The sequence below is a fragment of the Gymnogyps californianus genome, chromosome 2, assembly GCF_018139145.2.
Source record: "Gymnogyps californianus isolate 813 chromosome 2, ASM1813914v2, whole genome shotgun sequence".
In the NCBI taxonomy this organism is placed as follows: Eukaryota; Metazoa; Chordata; class Aves; order Accipitriformes; family Cathartidae; genus Gymnogyps; species Gymnogyps californianus.
In genome coordinates, this window is record NC_059472.1 from 148,787,515 (window position 1) to 148,801,081 (window position 13,567).

At 37.8% G+C, this 13,567-nt stretch overlaps 1 protein-coding gene across 2 annotated transcripts in view; it reads right to left on the reverse strand.

Moving 5' to 3' along the window:
* Positions 1–13,567, reverse strand: part of ARHGAP21 (Rho GTPase activating protein 21) — a 121,667-nt gene that overhangs the window by 61,617 nt on the left and 46,483 nt on the right. For both annotated transcript variants that reach the window (XM_050891502.1, XM_050891503.1), the window contains exons 2-3: positions 9,854–10,036; positions 3,047–3,071 (exon numbers count right to left, since the gene is read on the reverse strand). The gene's annotated coding sequence lies outside the window, so the exon portion shown is untranslated. The remainder of the gene's footprint in view (positions 1–3,046; positions 3,072–9,853; positions 10,037–13,567) is intronic.

The following is a 13,567-nucleotide window of genomic DNA, read 5'->3' on the forward strand; positions in this document are numbered from 1 at the left end:
TGCACTAAAATTCTATACCAGAACATAAAACCATATAAGAATATTTCTTTCACTGTTAGAATACATCAAACCTGGTACATGCTTTTATCTTCTGCCCTCTAGACTTAATTAGGTACTCAGCTCCTTTGAAAATGTTTGAGTGCTTTCAATAAAAGGCAATAGCAATAGAGATGCTTTTCTCCACACTCACCTACTCAAATCTGTAAATGCTGAACCTGATAAAAATCTCAACTTTTAAAGGTAAGTTTAACCTGTGAAAAGGGCAAAGCAGAAAGCGCAGGTAGTTAGAAATCTTCACTCAAAATAGACAGACAATTTTGCACTGGCCCACACTGCTTCACAAAAACGAAAAGCTTGAATCCCCTTAGCTTAGTCTTTCAGAGAGGACAGCTCAAGTGAATTAAGTGAATTGTCATCTACAAACTTCAAAAGAAAAATGTTTATCATTAAGATATTTTCATGTTAAGTAAGACAGAGCTTCACAGAGGCAAGTTTTCCAATCAAGTTTGAAGGAAAATACATGAAATTTGCCACTAGATGGCTCCTCTGTACGACACACGCACTGCACCCTGCCCAGCAACATGCTCTCCTCAAGCTGTTGAAGCAACTGGTGCTTCAGCAGCAAGGGACCCCCACAGCCAGCAGCCAAACACACAGCTTCTTGCTGCTCCAGAGTGGCTCGGTATAATTTTCCAATGTTAATTACTTTAAGAATCCTTGTGATAATCCTTCACAGAATTTCTGGCATAGCTGCTTTTCCTAAATTAACGTGTTTGCGAACATGAAAAATGGGATATGCTTATCCTGATTTTCTCCTCACAAGCTACCTACTCACCTCATCTGGGAACACGGACAACTTGTAGCAATGTAAATAGAAACCGTTTCATCCTCCCCTGCCCCCCAAGATCACGCTAAATGCTGGGGAAAAATGTCTCACAGACTTTGTCCCATTTTGTTGTTTTTAAAGGTGTAATACACAAAACTGGCAGGTTAAGTTCTACCGACACCTACATCCTCTGCCTCACAGTCATCTCTTCTCTTTCCAGAAGCAGCACAAGTCCAGCCTTCTCTCCTGCTAATGAGAACAGTTATCTTTCCAGAGCACTTAGTGCCCTCTGGTCTGTATTTCAAGGCATACAATGTACTACGTTGCTATAAACAAGCAATAGTTGAGCTATGATTGATGGTTTAAGTAGCTTCACAAAAATTTCCAGAAAGTAATCTTGCTCCCACCTGCACAGGTCTCATAGTGAACCAAATAAATGTTTGTTTACTTCTGTTCCTCTACTGAAAAATAGATCTCATAACATTTTAGATAAACATACCCACATAGCTGATCCAGTTCTCCCTGTGAGAAGAATACTGCAGAACTTCTTCCTCTAGACCACAAGTGGTATCTTCCATGCTGGTTTGGCACAGACAATTGACTCCTTCCCTTCCTAAAGAAATCTGCCTTTTCTTTTTGTATGCCAAAACGGATAAAGGAAGTCACAAATTTGGGGGGTGGGTGTGGGGTGATGAGGAATAGGAAGAGATTGACTTTTCACTGTTTAACAAGCAGGTGATGACAGCTGAGTAAAACTAGGAAGATGAAATGGATGAATTCATCTGCCTCCAAGAGAGAAGTAAGAAAGTTCAGGTAAATTCGTATTTCCCAGAATGCTTCTAATATATCACAGCTACACAAAAAACCTCAAACAAAAATTCAGACATGTTCCCTGTCTTCCAACTAAATGAGATTTTTAGAAGTACATTGAAACCGGGTACCATTCTCTGCTACAGTGTAAAGCAAATTGTAGCCCACCAGTAAAACAAGCTTTCACCCTATGCTGTCTCTGAGCAAAGGTACCCACCTTTGAACAGGCCTGTCCTCAACAAGTTGCACTGCATTGCCAGATGAAGCACAAACTGAAGCCCTGCACATTACACTTGCAATGCGGCTAATCCCACCTCCTCTGTGTACCTTACCATCATGACTGCGAAAAACAGAAAGTGTGACTGGGCTCTCAACCCGAAAACCCGATTTCCTTACCTAAATCAACACATTTTTCACCCTTCTAAGGAAACAATAAGATATCAGGAAAAAAGGGAGCGTGGATGAGAAAATAGCTGAATACCAAAGAAATTTAAATTAAGTGGGACTGCAATGTAGCACAAATTAATAAAAAATAAGTTAATTGGTGAGTTAAGAAAGAGAGCAGATACAGGCAATGTGAGAGGGAGAAAGCTATGAAAATGGAGGGGAACTGACAGGCATAACCTAGAAATAAGTGATTTTTCCACCTCTCCTAAATCAAGTGCAAGAACTTTATTCACACACCTTATCTGACATCACTGAAGCATGTTTCATGGATCTCTTAGAATGTACATGAGAGTACCAAAACTGATGAAGTAAGTTAGATCAGTACTATTAAATACTGAAGAAAGTATCATGAAGCTAACAGGAATAACCTTTTTTATCTTCTGTTTTTAAAACAGTATACCACTTTTGTGGATAATTTTTACCATCACTACCAACACTAGGTTTATATACTTATGTGTTGCTTTTATTAGAGCAAGTTGCAACAAAATTCAAATTTCATACTGGCTGCTCTTAGACACACTGTACAGCACTTTTTTTTAAAATGCATGTATATAAATATATCCATGAGACTCAAACCCTTTATAGTAGTACTTATAACAGATAACTGTGGGTCTTACATGCAGATCAAATCAATAGAGTGTGAAACTTTGGCACTAAAAAGGTAACAGCTGGTTTCTTGTCTTCTTGTCATACACATGACAAGGTGATATACACAGCACAGAAGTGATACAGCACATATTTTAATTAACTTAGTGGCCACGCAAACACCTACACTAAATAGGTGATGCCAGAAGACAGATATTTTCTTTCTTTTGCTCCAATGCCATGAAATTCAATGAGCTTGATGGTCACACTGAAGTGATCTTATATTTTAAACTCCTAGGTAGCTATTGAAGTGTATTACACAGCTGAAGAGAAACGTTCAACATATTGGATCTGTGAAAGAATAAAAACAAGACATACCTTGTCTATTCCCATTCTCTTCATCCTAAGGAAAAAGAGAGAGTGCATATTAAAAATTCAATAAATGGAAAAAAATGCATAGGCATCTATAAGCGATGAAGACTTGAACTTCTAAGATTACATCTGCATTCTGGTATCTCGTACGTTTTCACAAACATTCAACTTTACAGAATTAAGGCTTTAATTCTGAGAATGCAGTGTAATACCTGTTTTAAAAAAAACAGCTAAGCACAGTTCCATGAAACATCCCCACAGAAACTACATGAACAGCATTATCTGAAAACAAATGTACCAAAACGCCTGAAACACTGCCATGAAGCCTAATACTGCACTGTGTGTTGTTGCAAGTATGTTTCTACCCTGAAAGCCAGGCAGGAGAGGTTACACTTTAATCATCTAAGGATTCAAAGCTAAATAATATGCAAGAAATATGAAGTATTTTGTAAGTAAGCTCTGAATATTCTTCCTGAAATTCCAAGTATCGGGTTTGTTTTGCCATCAGTACTACTGCCTAGAGAAAAATATCTACCCCAAACACTATTTAGTAACAATCTCGAAGATTCTCCTTCTGCTCATTCCACTATATATACATAATCATAACTACCAGGTATTACCAACAGTCCTTAAAAAAAAAAAAACAAACAACACCAAAAAACCCACACAACTGGAACGTACTGAGGGAGAATGGCATGCTTAAAATAGAAAATGATTGCTTAAGTTACTTTCTTGTCAATATTTTAATATGAATGAAGGCTTTTGAAAGATCATGGCTAATCTCTTCTACAAAATTGTACCATTTGAAAAGCACAGTTGTTTAAATATGGAAATATGTGCTTTCTTTCTGAACTGTAACTTTACGGAGTAATAATAAACTTTCAATCTAAATACAATTTCTTAGACTAATATGTACTATTTGGGAAGAATTTCTAACAGTTCACCTCAGCTAATTAAAACAGCTTTGTCCTGAAGGAAAGGAGCAGCAAGGAGATGATCATGGAAATAGTTTTCATCTGTATATTCCCACCTACTTTTAAATGGATTAATTCCAAATTTCTAGGTCTTTTGCATTTAAAGACAAATCACTATCTTTTTCATTTTAAATATTTTCAAAGCAACTGCACACTGATCTGAGCAAACCATTCAAGAGAGGAAGACTTGAAGAAAGAGATGGAGTAAGACCTGGATATGAACACTAATGATGAGGATGAGACAAGTCTCTCCTAGGTGCAATACATTTCTTGTGAGACATACAAAAGTTCTGCTGGAGCTTTGTAAGATACTACAGAAAGATAACTTTAAGGAAGAAAAAAAAAAAAAACAAAAGAAACACACAAAAACCAAAACACTGAGTTAACAGAGATCTGGTACTCATTCTACTTTTAAAAAGCCATGATAATTATCATTACCACCCAAACTCAGAGAGCAGCAAACAGTATATCCTTAAGCTGGACAGTCCTGTCTGCTCTATACTTTGGTAAAAATATCACACTAGTAGACAAGTACTGTTAAAATTTATCATTATATCTCTTGAAGCCCTCTAACAGTCAGTTGGTTTTGAACTACGATCAGCAGCGAAGAATTAGACAAGGCTAACATCTGCATGTCTCTCGTTTCCACTCAATCTGTCAAGTGAAAAAACATCTTTAGGACTTTGAATATTAGAGCTCACAGTCTGCAAAATGTGGGTCACACATAGGGGAGGCTTCCTGGTTTGATGCTATAAAACAAAAAAATTATGGAAGTGAAAAGTTAGCTAATATAGAATTGCCATCATTTATGAAATACTGCAGTGGGTTTGTCAGTTTGTCACCGGGTATGCAAAGCTCTGTTATAAAAGACAGCTGCAAAATATTAGTTTTTCATGGTATCAAGCCAATGAGCTCAGGCCTTTAAAAATGGAATGCTTTATAACGCAAATATTTTGGAATTAGCTTTCCCTCCTACATTTACCTCTTACACATTGCAAGATGTTAGTATATGCTGCTTCCATACCTAAAGAGAAGGTTTTCTTCTAACACGTACTTGCTTCTCAGACTGATTGAACTTGGAGAACAAACTTCCCATGCAAAAAAAGCGTGTTGCTGACTAACAAATGCTAATCAACATCTGATGTTAAAGGCATAATTTAACATAGGCCTCTTGCAATGCTAGCTTAAGAAATCTTTCACACACTCCCTATTCACTTTCTTAAGGGAAAGGAGGCATGGGAAGCAAGGAGGATACATAATGGATTATTCCTGAATGTGCAGCTATTCCCAGTTTGGTGTGTGGCCCCACACAAGCACAGCCAAGTACTTTTGCCAAAATGAAATGTGTTAAACCGCAGCCTCAGTTTCCAAGATAATCTTTCACACCATCCTTCACACAGGGCTGTCCCTCCCAACAGATGCACCAAACAACACTTTCTTCCATAAACTTTCTCTATCATAATGTTTATAAATTAGTTAATAACAAACACAATGAGAAAGAGTCCCTTGATTTGCAGTTTATTAGTTGTTTTGTGCAGGAACCATGAAGAGATACTAGAACTTAGCACAATACCCTGAATTTGACTTAGACCTGCAGTACTATGTACATACTGAATGTTAAATGAAAAGTTAAATATAAAAATATAATCTATATAATAAAAATATAAATAAATTAAAAATAACATACTAGTATTCAGTATTAAAATATGCAGAGATACTTCCCTGAATTGATTATAACCAATCATGTTCAATCATTTCAATGACAGCAAGTAAGGCCTGTTTTCCAGTCAACTGTAATTGGAGAAAACAAAGCTTTATGGATGCCCCTCATACATAGTTGTGCAGGTCATTGTCACCTTGTCACTAAGGAATCAAGTTTTATTCTTGAAACTCACCCTGCTGATTCAGGTGTTACAGAAGTGTGTTTCACATCTAACTCAGGTGGCCCACAGTGCCAGTTACAGCACTGGTCTAGTTATCTGACCAGGAATTGTAGTTTCACATTGATGACAGTGGAAGTCTATGAAAGGCAGACGTCAGCTTTGTACATGTAAGGCTACAAATATCTGCAACTAGAGTTTACCCTCACCAAACCCAAAGTCTCTTGGTTAACGTGACTCCACCTATTTTACTCAGGTTTTGAACAGTTCTTTCTTTTCAGAAAAAATCAGTAGTGTCATTAAAAATAAAGTTTTAGCACTGTCGGGTTTTTCTGATCAGCACTGAAACAAAAGAAACCCTTGCTGAAGTTCTGCAACATTTAGAGACATCCATGAGATGGACCAGATAGCTAGAATTTCATGTGTTTCACGGTAAGCTCGACTTTGCATTTGCACAAAAGTGACCCTCATTCTGTTAACCTGGTGCTCTGCGCTTCTGAGTAACAGGAGAAGCCTCACAGCTCTCTCCTTATTGAATAGCAAGGGTAAGGTGTGCCTCCAGTCTGTGAAATATTAAGGGAAGGTGTCACCGAAAAAAAAAAAATTCACCTGGAGAGAACTCAAGGCAGGTACTATTAGGTGTTAATATATTAAAAGACAAGTGTGTTTTGGGACTCCCAGTCAGCCAGAGCTTTGAGGCAGATCTACCTAGACCTCTTCCTTGTAGCGAGCTCCCCAGGACAACTAAAAAGAGGCTTTTCAACTGAACATAGGTTTTATTAGACTAACAACTAGAACACTGAACTTAAAATTTAAATAAAAACCCAACACCTCAAATGCACCTAGGCAGAGAACAGATTATCAAAGATTTTTATAAAATAACGCCCACTCTTCTCCACTCAATGCGTTTTTTGGGGTAGAGTTCTTTGCTTCTAAGAAAATTCACCTCAGTGGCTTTCCAAGTTGCAGCCTTCTCCAGCCTGTACGAAGCTTTTCTTCCCATTCCCGTGGAATATCTAGCTGTGGTGTGATCTTTACCACACCCTACAGTCTAGAAGCATTATGCTCTCTGTCCTAGAGATGCCCACTGTTCCCCCCACGTGAGGAGTCTTGTCCTCTTCTCCCCAGAGGATTTCACCTGACCTGTCAACAGCTTTTCAAACACACACAAACTGCAAGCAACAGAAGCAGAACTTTTAATGGAGAAATTTTCACTAGATATTTCTGAATTGGAACCAAGAGCAGGTATTAAAAAAAACCAAACCCATATATATCCACAAAGAATATGGAAAGACTGTTTGAAGGAAAGCTCTTTTAGATGCTTTTCTTTCTCTTCACCACCTCTACCAGTTTATGCTGACTTGCAGTAAGACAGAGATATTAGGGTGAGGTTACCTTAAAAGAAATCAAAGGAGCTAGAATGCAAAGCCTTCCCTGGGGTAAAAAAAGACCTCTGCACTGATCTAGAGGGAAAGTGCCAGCATCAGGCTGACATGATAACAAAAGGACTGTGGCTCTGAAAACTAGTAGGGGATTGAGTAACTCTGGATGTTATGTCAATGGCATCTTTAACTTCCAGCTGTAACCTCTATCCTATGTCAGAGGTAACTGCACGCATTCTCAGGTATGAAGAAGGGACAAGGCTACTACAAGGTTCAAGACAGTCAAAAAACCACATCACAGTTGTCATTATTATACTACCTCTAAGGTGCGCAAAATGAAACATCTCCGCCTTCCGAGGCCCTCACAATTTTGATCAATGAGGAAAGAGAGATGAATGATACTTAAGCTTAGAATCAATGAGAGAGACTGTAATTAACTGGTACCAATATGAACCTTGGTCAAATAAGAATGGCAGAGAAATCAGATTTGCCTCATATTAGGATCAGGCTGACAATAGGTGAATTTCATTCTTTAGTACCATAAACAGGTGAACTTCATTCTTTAGTACTATAAAAGCCACCTTATGAAGACCCAGCAGTAATAATTTTTAAGATCTGTTCTTTTTTTCTACCACATCATGGACATTAAAAGGAAAAAAAAAAGAGAATATAACGGTTCAGGTTAATTTACAGAAGTATTGACCAGGGCTCTGTTCAAATGAACCTTATCATCTTTACATGTAACTGAATCCCTGAATAAATGTATTACAACTATCCAACAATCTCATTATTTCCTTCTCAAAAAACAGACAGAAATGGAAATGAATTAACCAGATTCTGCCATATGAGAGAAGAAACAGAGTAAAAAAAAAAAGGTGCTAAGAGTTCTCTTGCAGAAAAAAAGGGAGGTAGAACTGCAAGACACGTCTCGAGATTTACAGGTATCAGGCTCACTGTACTGCTTGGGTCTCTCTCAGAAACCACCAGATGTGAATGAAAGGGGAGGGGCTGACGTTTCTTTTTTATATTACCTGCCCTCCTTTGTGCCTGTCTCCTTCCGCATGTGAAAAGATATCAACCTCCTCAGAGGGATCTAGTGATACATTCAGGAAGAAACCTATCCAGTCACTTCTTAGTTAAGGAGATTAATCCTGCTCATGCTGTTTATTTTCACCCTCAACGTGAATAGGGGTTGTTGTTGGGAGATGCTAACAAGTGCATGTAATTTGTTCTGCTCAGCTAAGGCTTCCCCACACTCCTTCCTCTGTTTCACATTGGAATTCAACCAGAGATTGCTCTTGGCTGACACTCTATAACCTGTGTTGAAGGACAGAAACGTTGGCATCACCTGATACTGCTAATAGTCTCGCTTCCAGTTAGCTTCAGTGACTCCTTGTCAAGGGGAAAAAATTTGGGCACTCAAGTGCAGGCTGAATAGCTGAAGTTAACTGGAAAGATGTGCCAACTTTCTCCTGCAAAGCTTTTTCTACTTCAAAAGAAATCTCATAGCCACCGAGGACAGGCAAAAAAGACAACTTTAACGAAAGACTCCTGCAGAGACGCATGAGTCAATTAGCTATCTGGAAAGAGCGTGAAGCTTCACTAGACATTCTCCATCTTGATAAGAATCTATTCTTCCACCTAACTGGAAAAGCAAAAGCAAAACTGAGAGGTGGCATGGATTATGAGAACTTGCATGCTTGATGACTTTAAAATGAGCAAATGTTATTTGAACTCACTAGGAAAAACCCCCTCTCAGTATTCGAATTTCTATCACTATTAAATGGACTTTTTCCTCAACACCAGGTACTACAGCAACTTTCAAAAGGTTCAGTCACATAAGAGAATACATATACCCTTTGAGCAAGGCAGAACAATTAGCTACTTAACATTTAGAACTACTTGTTTTAACTTAAAATATTTCAGTTTTTTATTTAAGAAAGTTGCCCTTTAATGTAGGCCTGTATATATTTTGTATATATTCATCTCTTGCAGAATGTTTTTCTCTTCAGCAGAAAGAACATAATATAGAAACACAACCCGTCTTTCTAACATACATTAGTTTTAGGATACTCAGAAACTATGGCAAACTAATGTTTTTCCAGGCTATTCTCTTAGTATGACGGTATGACAAATTTCAATTCGGGGGGGGGGGGGGGGAAGAAAAAAGGAAACAACAACAACAACGAAAAAACCCAAGCCTCCCACTCTTGAAGTCTACACTTTAAAATGTGTACAGACTAATGACACTGGCTTTGGGTAAAAAATTCTGTACAGAGAAATATTTCCATATTCTGCAATAACCACTGGTCTTACCCATGGTAACAAATATTTTTAACTTGAGTGAACTCATACTCAGTGAATTCCATTTTATTGGAACGGATCAGTGCATGGCTATGAAGTGATGCAAGAAGTGAGCCCACCCACCTTACACACAAGGGATCTTTCATCTGTGTAAGACACAATCTATACATACGTTTACTTTCAAGCAAGCTGGATTTTTGACCCTAAAAAGTATAATAAAGATAGATACATATATATATATAAATAAAGTGCTTCATTATTAATTTCACTTACTTTAAAAGAAAACTGAACTGTAGATTCTGGAGGGTAAACTATGAAGTGTCTTAAGGTGAAGCCAAAACCCTGAGATGTCCTCCTTAGCACGACAGTTTTGGGACCAGGCCAAGAGAAAGTTTCTTCTTCCTCTGATGGTGATATAGCTTCACTCTGCTCTTTTCCATCTTTGTTTTTTGATGCCTAAAATAAAAGACGCACACAAAAGTCGTAATTTGGATAATTTAAAAAAAAAAAAACAAAAAAAAACCAAAAAACAAACAACCCACAACATTAAACATTCCTGTGCACTTGAAAATATACTTTCTCTCCCCATAACCAAAATAACTTGATGATCGCTAATATTTTCAAAAGAAATGTGTATTGTAAAGCAGCACCCCTTACAGCATTACACCTCTGGTCATATCACATACAGAATTACTCTTAAATTTTAAATTAAGTTAGATATTAAGAAAGTCAATGTACAACAGTGAAAGGCTCAAATGAACCGCAAGAACTGTGTACAGCTTGCATGTTTTATGTGCTTTCTACTTTACTTAGATACAAACGTGTCTTCTGGGACCCCATTTCTGGGTGCACATAGCTCACACACATATGTACAAAACCAACTCCTCTTTTCCTCACTTAGAATGCAGGTGTGGTTTTCTCGACTAGTGTTGCCTCACTTAAAACAAGTAAAACAGAATTGAAGAACATACACAATTGGTCAGGCTTCTTCAGCAAGACACACTTTTCCCCTAGTCATATCTTTGACTTCACCTTTGGTTTTTCCACCCTTAGCTTTCTCTGAACATTTCAGTATGCAAACTCTAAACACACAAGTAAAAAAGTCTAGTTTCCTTTTACAGTCCTACTGCAATCCCTCCTCTCATGCTGAAATAAGACACCTTGGGTTTTTTTCTTAAGGGTAATTTTATATACCTATGACTCAAGAAACATATTATTATAAAAATATTTATCTTCTCAGCCTTATATGAAATCTTCCATTTCAATTTTCAAAGTGAGTGCCACACTACACATAAATTCTCAAATCAAAGGCAGAACACATAAAAAGAAAGCATGCAAAACCCTATGACCCTCCTCTAAATATTCTAGTTCAACGATGCGTGAAACAAATTTAGATACCAGAGCCTATAGCCTATTCAAAGGGTATTCAAACAGAAATAATAGTCGTCTTGTCCTCCTGTAGCTCTGCTGCTGTGGCTCAGCAACTGGCTGATACGTGTCAGAATTTACTGCTTGGTTTTCTCCCTGGGCTGCTCCAAAATAATCCCTTTTGCTTCAGTCTTACAGCTAGGATCTCAAACTGCAGTGCTTATCAGCAAGGTGGGCCCAGCCAACTCCAATCAACATCTACAGAGAAGACAAAGCATTTCCACTCTAAGCACAATGATAGCGACATGTATTACTATAAGGATAATGTTGCAGCTGCTTGGTGAGATAGTTAATCCACCAGAACAACATTCTGCATCCAGGTATGTAAAACACAACTCATTTCTACACAGATGCTATGGTTTGTCCTCGGAAACCCACATCTTGGTACGTCCAACAGGGAGGACAAGGAAATACTAGCCAGTGCTCCACAGACCAGCCTCCCTGCCTCCAACAACCCTGTCCTTCAGCAAGGGAAAACATACAAATGGAGAAGAGTCTCGGTGCTACAGCCAAGCCAAGAAACAGAGCCGCTTCTGGAACTAGAAAATGCGGAGAATCCAGAGCAGCCCAACAGGACTCTGCTCCTCCGAACAGCCTGGGAAGATTATCAGCAGATTTTGGAAAGAACAACAATAAATATCAAGGACTCGATCTCAGCCTAGTCTGCCCTCATCTACCATCTTATCTTCATTCATGTTTTAAAGTGTTAGTGTGAAACTGAAGAGACTGTGCAATTAGACGACTAATGAATGAAAAATTAGCGAGAACCGTGGAACTGCCAAGGTGAGTGGCTTTAGTTTAAAGTTCAAGCAATGCAAAGATTAAGGTAAAAGTTACATAATCCTTTAGCCTCAGCATGGGGTTTGTTATTGAGGTGTTCCCCACCAATCTGTTCAGCTTCCGAACATGGCAGCATTTTTTCAGTTCTGCACAAATAAATATCCCTTCTCAGTCTTTCAATCTCAAGAAATGAGCAGAAAGTGGAGCCAGTAAGAACATTTTGATCCTAGTAAATTGGCAAAAGAAATAGCTCCTAATAAAAAAATATCACTGGCCTCTAAAAAATGAGAGTGATTTCCTCCATTAAGTGATGGGCAGCAACCCATCTATTTAACATTCCCTTGCAATCTTCTGTTTATCCTCTCAAATTTTTATAGGCAATGATTGATGCAAAAGTTTTGAACAATCATAAACAACCACAGGGTATCACACAACGTCAAAAAAAGTTAATAAGCAAATACCTATTGTTATAGATATTTAAACAGCAAGCTTAAGTGTAGCACTGAAAAATACAAGTCTACAATATACTTGCATCTTTTTTCTGACAAAAACCTCCCTAATTAGCCAAACAGTAATTTTAGTATGTATAACAACTGATCACTGCAGTTTACATACAGCAATACTGTAACCTGAGTTCAAAATACAGTCATACAAGAGAACTTCACTAGGTCTGAGAAATGGGAGATGCAGCATTAGACTGTAGTGAGGAGAACCTCTAATTTTCTTGTAATTTCATGTAAACTTTTAGCATTCGTACAAGTTGCTGAACTAACAGCTATTCATAAACAGTACTCCCCAGTCAAATCATTATTTCCTGAAAGAGTATGCCAGAAGTGAAAGGTTATCTTCATGCCAGCCTTGGACGCCCCGCGGGGTCTGCCAACAGGGCAACAGAAAAAGCCAACATTAATCATAAATGTGAGACATGTTCAGTAACAGCAACTTTCAGCCACCACTATGAACAAGAAAGAATCTGAATTATAAAGAAAAGAGTCAACATCTGTTGAGTAACCCTGTGACATGTCCAACCACAGCACACCCACCAGAATATCCCTTGCCAGAGGTGGTTTTAAAAAGGAACAAGAAAAGTTTTCAAAAACACAAACAAAACAAGGATGCAATTCAGCAATCAAGAAACAGATGATGTTTAGCACAGGCAAGAATATGTTACTGAAGGTAGAGTTCCTACATGGTTTTCCTTGCGAGCCAAAAATTACAGTAATCAAGTTATGAATACATAAATATCTCATATCCTTCGGGCGATTTGTCTTTCAGGTAGACTCATTTGCATTTCAAGAGAATGAAAAAAGAATGCTTTATTTTCATTTCATATAAAATCTAACAAACCAAAGATTATTTTGCCATATTCCTTACTGAAGATCTGTGTGTTTGTTTCTCTATAGATTCAATGCTCAAAATCAAAGTCAGAATGCATACAATCGAGTTCAAGGACTGAAGAATCCCAGGCTATTAAAAATGATTCAAGCATCATTTCCCTCAGCAGTTCTTCATACAAGGTTTCTGCACAAAGTATCTCAAAGGATCATTTCCTATTAGATGCAATTACAAGGACACTCAACAGATGCTTAAGTGCATCGTAAAATGCATACTTTGTTTTTAATATTGTATTTAACCCTTTTTTCTGAGCAATGAAAGCATCCATGAAAAAATCAGATGGCATCTTAAAGAACTACATGAATCACTGGGAGCTTAACACACAATAACAGAATTATGTAAAATCAGTAAATAGCATGGATGTTTGCAAGTGATACTATTTCC